The sequence below is a fragment of the Triticum aestivum genome, chromosome 2B (assembly GCF_018294505.1).
Source record: "Triticum aestivum cultivar Chinese Spring chromosome 2B, IWGSC CS RefSeq v2.1, whole genome shotgun sequence".
NCBI lineage: Eukaryota > Viridiplantae > Streptophyta > Magnoliopsida > Poales > Poaceae > Triticum > Triticum aestivum.
In genome coordinates, this window is record NC_057798.1 from 679,748,743 (window position 1) to 679,757,985 (window position 9,243).

The 9,243-nt window shown below is 41.5% G+C and overlaps 1 long non-coding RNA gene across 5 annotated transcripts; it reads right to left on the bottom strand.

Moving 5' to 3' along the window:
* Positions 1-2,079: 2,079 nt before the first annotated feature.
* Positions 2,080-9,243, bottom strand: LOC123046672 (uncharacterized). 5 transcript variants are annotated; one of them, XR_006422503.1, is made up of 9 exons: positions 8,965-9,237; positions 8,651-8,746; positions 6,719-6,802; positions 6,475-6,565; positions 6,080-6,136; positions 5,779-5,882; positions 4,757-4,879; positions 3,380-3,460; positions 2,080-2,523 (listed from the first exon to the last, which is right to left on the bottom strand). It is a non-coding gene; the product is annotated as an uncharacterized lncRNA (long non-coding RNA). The 5 variants fall into 5 exon arrangements; XR_006422502.1 differs by adding an exon at positions 8,054-8,119 and having other exon boundaries at positions 4,757-5,882; XR_006422501.1 differs by having other exon boundaries at positions 4,757-5,882; positions 8,965-9,243.

The following is a 9,243-nucleotide window of genomic DNA, read 5'->3' on the forward strand; positions in this document are numbered from 1 at the left end:
CTCATAGTGCGTCTTAGATATCTATACCATCACACTCTCTCAATTTTCATTTAGTCTGTATAAAATTCCAGGCCCACAAACAAATGAAAAGAGACTGGGTTGCATGGAGTGCATGCATCGGCAAACAATTGGTTACCCAATTAGAGTTTGTTTGCGATGCATGTATTAGTGTAGATGGGCAAGACGCAAACTAAATAAAAACGTAAACAGGTTAAATGCAGAGTAAAGAAGTGGAGAGAGTATTTAAGAATATCACACACACACACAAAATTTATGCGATTAATAAAGTACACTTTTCATCACAAAATATAGTTTAAATTTAGCACAACTCATTTGAAATGATATATTATAATTGTATAAGAAAAACAATATATTTAGCAATAATGTTATGCGGTTAATGACACTATAGAGAGCAGTCATACTTATAGATTTAGCAGAATGCTAAAAAACATGTTATATAAAGTATAAAAGTTTGGCATAAATTATTCTTATTTTAATTTGCTCCAACATGCAAATTTGTTTGGATAGGCACGACATACAAATGAAAATAAGGAGGTTTTTGGTTGGAAAATGGCAACACAAATGATAATATAACCATAACTAGAGATAACACTTGTCGCAAACTAAGGAAGCAGAGGGCAAAATCAATATCGGAACCAAGAAAAGAAAAAGAACGCCGCCGCCGCCGCCGCCGCCGCGAGTCTGTACCGTACGCGGGAAACCCTAGGCGGCCCCCGTCCGCGATCGCGCGGGGGATTTGGGGGTGGGGGGAAAGAGCGGCATGCGCAAATCAATCACCTTGAGCCTCGGCGCTGCGTCGGCGCGGCGCGCGGGCAGCGGCGGCGGGACTGGGCGGAAGGTCGCGCAGGGGTTCGGCCTCGCAACCTTTGGATTCCTCTGTTCCATCTCTTCCAGCTCCCGCACGCAGGCAGAGAGAGGAGTTATTGAGTGAGGCAGTAAGGGGGGCAATGGGAGAGTGAATGGACTGGGGTTTTGGGTTGTTGAGTGGAGGGAGGCAAAAACCTCGCGGGCAACCCTCTTCGCCCCCTCTCACGGTGCTCGTTACGACCCTGCCCAACCCGCGCGGCCCGCCCCGCGAGACACTGACGGGCCAGCCCCGCACGCGTGGGCCCGCGGTGTCATGTAGCGAGGATACCTGTGCTCCGCGGTGCGTGTGGCGAGGGCCACGCTCGGGGTTCAAGACAGTAATGGAGTTGTGATGCTTCTGTCGGTGGAGATGGAGATAGGCAAAGTACTACGTATTATGAGAGACATGTACTCCCTCCCTCCGTAAACTAATATAAGAGCGTTTAGATTACTATATTTTAGCGATCTAAACGCTCTTATATTAGTTTACAGATGGAGTAGTATTAAGCAATAATGTCCAATGCGACGCAAAGTTGTTACTTTAAGCTGCTATATATCTCGCACATGACTTGGGTATCTGTTTACCTTCAATTTTCAATCGGTTTTGAGTACAAACTGTTCGAACTCCTGCTATCCACAGCACTAAATTGCTAGGCAAACTAAGCCAAACGAATTATGGAGTAGCATGAAAAACTGAAAACACGCACCAATCCAGCTCCATTTCATAGAGACTAGGTAGGAAATGCGGCTTGCCGCACCCGGGTACAATCGTATCTAATCCGGTAATATAGTCATAGGAGCATTGCAAATATAAAAAAATAGAAATGATATTGGTTCGTTACGGTGTCATACACCAATTCATTATCTATGAATAACATATGAAATTTAAGATGAGTTTTAGAGGTACAAAGTATAACTTGCCGCACCCCGCAGGGTGCGGTCATATCCAACCCAGTACAAAGCAATTGGGGCACCACTAAGAAAACATTTAATACTCCCTCCAATCCATAATAAATGTCGCAGCTTTGAACTTAGGTTGAACTAATCTTAGTTCAAAATGACGATTGAACTAACCTTAGTTCAAAACGACGACACTTATTTTGATTTGGAGTAGCAACTATAAGTCTATAACCACCAAAATGAGTCTGGTATATACTTCCACCACAATGAGTCTCGCTGCACCCCACTTTATACATATACACTAAGCATACATAGCTGAAATAAATTTAATACACAGGAATGTGGTTACAATAAACAACAAAAGGATTTGCTTGATACTGCAAATATATGGCCAGGTCCGTTTCCATGGTATTTTAAATGTTAATATGAAAAGTGAACAAAGACTAAAATTCACTCCAGCAAACACACAAAAATAATACAGAAGGAAAGATTGAAAGCAGCCATGGTACAACCTCCAAAAATGAAAACCATGCAAATTAGCCTTTGCAAACATTTAGAAATAGAGGTTGTTCGAAATAATGTCCCAAAATGATATCAATAACCCAAATTGTGTGACCTTGCCCACCTAAACTTCAGCAGACCGGACAAAACATGCCAATCGTCTTTGCCTTTCATCATATCCCGATCATTAGCACATCCACATGCGAGCTTGTTAGACGACATTATCATGACGCTGATGAAGAGCCATGTAATTTGCTTAGAAATGCACAAAGCAAGAGAAATATCAGCATAAATAATAAAGAAAAAAGCATCAAGTTACTATCTTCAGCTAAGTACTACAAAGCACCACAAGTTAAAAGAGTCAAATTATATGTGTATTCCCTCTTAAGTTCACAACAAATGTACCAAAACTGGAAAACATAGGCAAAAACCATGTCTCGATAACGGATCTTGAAATAAAGAAAGAATGGCAAGTCTAAATTGTATTGCATCTGTTATGTATCAGGCTATCATACAAGAGTGGTGGTTCTGCAAACCAATTGGTATTTTTCAGAAGTTGTGTCTCCATAGGAGAGAATGTGGCTATGATTATGAAAACACGTAAACATTCTAGTTTACTGCTTAGGTGTCATGTAAAAGCATTCAAAATGAAAATGTTGATTTGCCAACGCAAAGAAATATATAGGAATACAAGTAGATCGACCATGAAAAACTTCAAGTATTGTGCTATGAGAATAGTACTTCTACATAGATGATCTAGTGTCTCCAATTACAGAACTGCTTAAACCAAACTCATGATTATGATTTAACAATGAACAGAACCTTCAAGTGTTGTGCTATGAGAATAGCCAGTAGAGATTTTAGAAACCATAAAAATCAGATCTTTTTGTGTGCGTGCCACATCAATCAAGCCGGACATATTACAGAGCAGATGGTGGTTAAGGAGCATTGCCAATTTGGCATCTTAAAATTCAAAGCATGGGTATTATGTTGCCAGACAGGTGTATGTAAAGCTTCAGAAATCAGGTGTGTGTTTTAGAGCAGGGTATCCAACATGACTAATAGAGTAATCACTAAACACTAAGCTGCCCTATCTAAGTAATCAGGGTACCTGGCCAAGCTTAACTTAAGCCACATGGTTGACGATGAAAGTAAACTGCACATAGGTGAATGCAAGGTGGAGTGTCCTGACCTGGTAACACAATAAGCATATTATAACAGATGATATGAGCAGGTATAACTGGGAATATTCAGGAGACTAATTTTTAAAAGATCAAATAATATTCTTGATTTAGTAATATAAGTAAGGTATCCGAGTAAACATATTAAATATGAATTTTGATGTCAATATTACTGTGACCATCGTAGCACATGAGGCACCTGCCTAGTTCTTCTGTGCATTTCATCAAACACATAACATAGGCATGGGGGAATGGAGTGTTGATTATTTGTCTAAAGTATGATCAGACCAATGGTGGGATTAGTACCATCTAAAGCTAGAATATACCAATCCAAATGGCGATTCCGAAGTTCTTAATGAGAAAACTAATTAGTTCATCATAGAGCAATACATGTAGGTTTGGGAACAATTAGACGCACAGACAGATTACAGACCATTTGCAAAACCTGACAATTAAATCTCCCCCCTGAATTTCACATAGGAGGACATCGTACTGTCATCATTCAAAATGTTTGTATCTATATTATTTTGCTCATCATGCGTACCATGCATATGTTGTTGTTCATCCTATATTCAATCACAACAATGTGCTACCAGGAACTCAATTAGTGCTGCAGGAAAGTACTAAATATTGCGATAAAATTACTAAATATCACTAATGGCTGTACCAGCCTAATTGACAAACCAACCTAGACTATATTAGTCAATATCTATCCTTGAAAGTCCTGCATTCCCCCTCCCTTTGCCCTAACAAACCTCTGTACACTTAGCAGATAAGTCTAACCTGAAAGTATAGTAATCAAAGAGACCAACTTCCAACCGAGAAATGTGTCCTCCTTTTGCTGCCAGCTCAAAAAGGACTAATGTGCCTTTACTTTCTATGGATCAAGAACACTTCAACAAATTTCCACAGTCCACATCAAGTGCAACAAACACCTCGCTAAGATCCATGAATATGTTAATATTTCCTTGCACTTCTAGTCGGCCAGTGCTCATGACGGAATACTTGTCAAATTTGGCAAAAGACACACTACTCTTGCACATAAACAAATTTGGGCAAACACGAACTCGAGTTCCGATCATACCCAATATGAACAGTTTTGAACAAATTCTGAAAATAAAAATAAATTTGATCAGAAACAAATTATCAAATTAATCGGCATGTTTCCATCTCTTTAGATTCAGTCATATTCAGTCAATTTCTCCCGCAGCACAAATAATTGGAAGCTGAATCACACGGGGAATAGAACATAATGGGAAATTAATTCACTCAGAGATGGAGAAATGGTGGCGCTAGGCGTGCGGTACCTAGAGGCCGTGCTGGTTGAGTCCCTTGACGGCGATGGCGGCCCTTAGCATCGAGCATGCGGACAAATGTCGTGTAGACCCCGTCGAAGCCGCCCTCGTCGCCCAGATATGAAATGAAAGAGCCTGCATTCATTGTCCAATTATCCTTTGACCATCTATGTCACTGCATCTGACCTCTACTTGAACTATTACTATTGAAAACAAAAAATACACTGCATACGTACCAAGAACAGTAATCCTTGATTTTCCTTTGCATAGCATAATCAGATATTACAAAGGACAACACAAAGCTTACATAGACATGATAACCAACAGAAGTGCATGCATAAATCAGAAACTATGGATTAAAGATTTACCATCAATTAGTTGGTCACTAAGAAGGACATATATGGATGGATTCACTTAATAGCAGTCACCATGTATATCACATTATCATCTAATCAAGAAAATTGCTTGACAAATCAGAGATTTCGAGTAATGTTTGAACAATGGCATAAAAAGAAATCTGAATCACAGGTAGGTAAACATTGCAAGTACTACAACTGACCATGCATATTTAAACTGATTTCCTTCATGAGAATTTCTAGTTCAGTACCCATGTTTTTCTAAATTTGGCATGTGCTTACTAACATGACATACCGAGCCATGAATCTTATTACTGAGCTCTGGTCAGCCAAAAAATTAGAAGCTTTAAACCAAACATGAGATTAGTGTAGGCAGATCAAATGGTAAGAGGCCAAGATACAAATACTTCAATAGTGTAGTAACCTATATGCATCGTATAAACCCAAGTCATGCTTTCTGAATGTATATATATAAGATACAGAGTGGCAACAGAAGAGATGCCATAATAGCATCAGTTTCTTTTTGTAAAGAACAATGGATTTACACATGCTAGTAATTAACTTGGAGGATCATGTACTACACTGGCAAAAATCTAATGATCCAACATCACACTAACATATGTCAATCACAATAAAAAGTATAAAGTTTTCTCATAAAACATGACTCTTGCCTAATACCTGCAAAGCACAATCTGGATGGAACTAACAAAACCAATCAAGCACATAACCGTAGCAGCCCCTAACTCCCAGTGAATGTTTATTGACCAATTCTCAATTGCATTCTGCAAAAGACAAACAATAATATCAGTTTACAACCTGCTTGGATTTTCATCGAATATTTCTCAGTTCCTAATTCAGAAATGATGTGACTGGAATTTCCAAGTCAATGAAGCCTAATAATTCATTAATAGGATCATTTCATCTCAACAACTCATATTAAGTGAGTGTTAATATTTCAGCAGCCTGGTCATCTATTCACCTAAACAGAGGTAGACAAAGTTAGAACCATAGTGGGGTTGCAACATCCAACCAAACCCTGCAGAACAGTGAAAATAAAACAATTAGGCGAGTAGATAAAAGTGTTATTTATTAGATCCAGCATATACAAGAAAACATCCAGAGGCAATCAAATTATATTCTGATCATGATCAAAGGTGCAACACATGCCAGTAGACAGTGTTGATGCAATAGACAGTGAAATTTCCATGAAGCTGGGAGGAGATGTTTAAAAATGTTGTGTGTCGTTTAAACACTACCAACTTAGAGAACTGAACCTCAGCAAGAACATGATCCTCTCTCAGTCTCTTCCTTTTAGAACCAAATCAAGATAAATCCACTACAAACAAATTTTCTTACAGGGCAACAGAGTTTCACCTTCTAGTATGCAGAACAATCCTATCACTCAGCCAGTATTAGGTCAGCCATGGCCACATTTTATCCGGTGGGGAATTAACTTGGGATTCATCTATTAGAAATCATATGCAGACCAATGAAAATCAATTAAATCGTAGGAACCACAGATCACAAATTCTCTTGGACTGAACAATTAGCAGACACATCAAAACATGTCATGCAATTTTGGAAGCAAGGTCTAAGAAAGAAATTGACCAAACCGTACATGGATATGGTGTGGTTTGTCATCTAGTGGGGCCTCGGTTAGTGGACTCCCCCAATGGTGGCCACACTGGTCAAACCTCAACATCTACACAACATTAAGTGCAAAGGATTAATTAATCATGTTGAAGACAACATTTGATGTAGGGTATACAATTTTGATTCTCAAGATAATTACTCCACCACACCAAACTTATAAATTTCCATTTCCATAGAGAAGTAGAATTGCTTGAAAAGCTATGTGCATGTTTTCCAACAACCAATCACACCATATCTCTGTAACTTCCAATCAACAAAGCATGACTAAAACATCCCAGATTGTGCAAGCACACTATATCTCTGTAACTTCAGATAGTTGCTGCAACATGTCAAGCAAAAAATGCAGAGGTAGGTGGGGTGCGGATTCATCTTGCTGTTGTAGGTAGGCATTCCCTCTGGAGGCAGTAGCAGCGGACTCAGGAGCATGGCACTGGGGATTTGGTTCTCCAGTCACCATCGATTGGTCTCCTCTTACTAATTCTTCCTCTCTTCATCCCATCTTCCGGCAAAAGGAGAGTGCCTTCCATTGGCTGGCTGCGGTCAAGGTAACAGTGACATAAGGAAAACGTGGGGATGGAAGAGACCGAGAGGAAGAGCACCTGACAAGGCAGGGCCGCGAATCAGAGAGGATGCAGCACGAGCATGCTGAATCGACAGTGGCGTCGAGAAAAGTGCAGCCCAGCCACCGAGAGAGGACGCGGGAGGAGGACGGGTGCTGCGGTGGTGTACAGGAGGAGCGGCGGTGTGACAGGACGACGGCTCCTCGGTGGACGAGAGCCGGATGCGCCGGTCGCCAGCCGACGGCGCGAGAGGAGGGACTATCTGATAACATGTTTGTTTGTTTTTTGTCTTGCAAGCGACTATCTAAAAAGTTCACCATCCTTGGTTCAAAAGAAATAAAAATGTATTTTCACTTTTAAGCACATTTTTGTCTCTGGTAGGTTTATTTCTCGTATGTAGGGCCATCGTCTCATTAAGTATGAGGACTTTCAGGAAACTGCCTGTCGATGAAAGCATACAGGTGGAATGGCTCTGTTTAATGCAGATCATCCAAGCTCCTATGAAGATGTATGTTTTATGTGAGCCTTTCTTTATCTCATTCTTTCTTTTGGCCATGACAAAAAAAAATCAAGTGTATGTGGTGTCATGCGATTTTTTTTAACTTCAAAAGTTTTCTTCCGAATATTTGTTCTTCCTATTCTCAGGTACATGTATGGTGGTAAATCTGTTCAAAAGTAGTTCCTACAAAGTTTGAAAATCCCAAGCCTTTTACAAAGCAAGTTGATAACTTCTGGCTAACCTTGATAGATGGACACATCTTCTTGTTATTGAAGGACGCATTCCCAGGCAAACCTTGGTCGAGAATCTAATCGGTGTCCATTTTTGGAGCAAAGATAAGCAGGGGTGAGGGCGCTATATACTGCCAATTTTTGGAGCAAAGATAAGCCAAAACTAAACATCCAAAACATTTGAACCTGAGATGCGATAGTACCCAATCCAATAGCTGTCACAATAACCCAGAGATCCCCATTCCGTATATACTGCCCTTCCCTTCCTATAACTATCATCAGACCACCAAATCGAACAGCTGCCACAATAACCAAGAGATCCCCACTCCGTATATTTCACTAATATACAAACCATTCGCTAAATCCAAATTGACCATTTCTAAAGCAAAGTTAAGCTGAAACTAAAAGCATCAGACCACCAAAACACCCCAAATTCCATAACCTGAGATCCCATGGCACCCAGTCTAACAAAGAACCATCTCATGAACATAATTAAGTAGTGTGTATATGAACCTAAACAATAGGACATAGCTGAACAACATCACGAGTAGCAGATGCATGCGGATCCAACTCTGTGAAATAGTAAACAAAAGGCCCAGAAAAATCACCTCCAGAGGAGGTCTCCGAGGAGCATCAAGTCGCCATCCTTGTCTCCGTTCCTCTCATCATCTCCACCAGACTCGTCTCCTCGTTCCGACACTTGCCTGCATCCGAGAGTCAAATCGTCAAAAACCCACCAGAAGAGAAACGCATCGCGGGCTCGTCTCTGCGGAGCAACGACGCGAGCAGCGGTCTGCACAGTCTTCCCGACAATGGCAAGGGCCAAGCCCGACGGAGAGAGCAGTGGCGTCGATGGACCCGACAACGGGAGAAAAAGGGAAGGAGAGGGAGGTGGGAGCGCGACGGGTTGGAGGCGGCTCACCTCGATTTGTCCTCTTCTCGGAGGAACACGAACGTGAGGACATGCTCCTATGCTCCTCTCCTTGATGGCGAAGTAGGAGGACGGGCGGCGGCGGCTGCTCATGGATCTCCTTGTCCACCTTGACCCTCCAAAACTTGAGGGCCGGTGGCGAGGGGCGAGATCGACGGGGAGAGCAGCAGAGGAGGCAAGCTCGGCACGACGCGGAGCAGCAGCGGCCGGGGTGCTTCTCGGAGGGCGGCGGCGCGAGGGGAGGCAACGAAGAGAAGGGGAGGAGGCAGC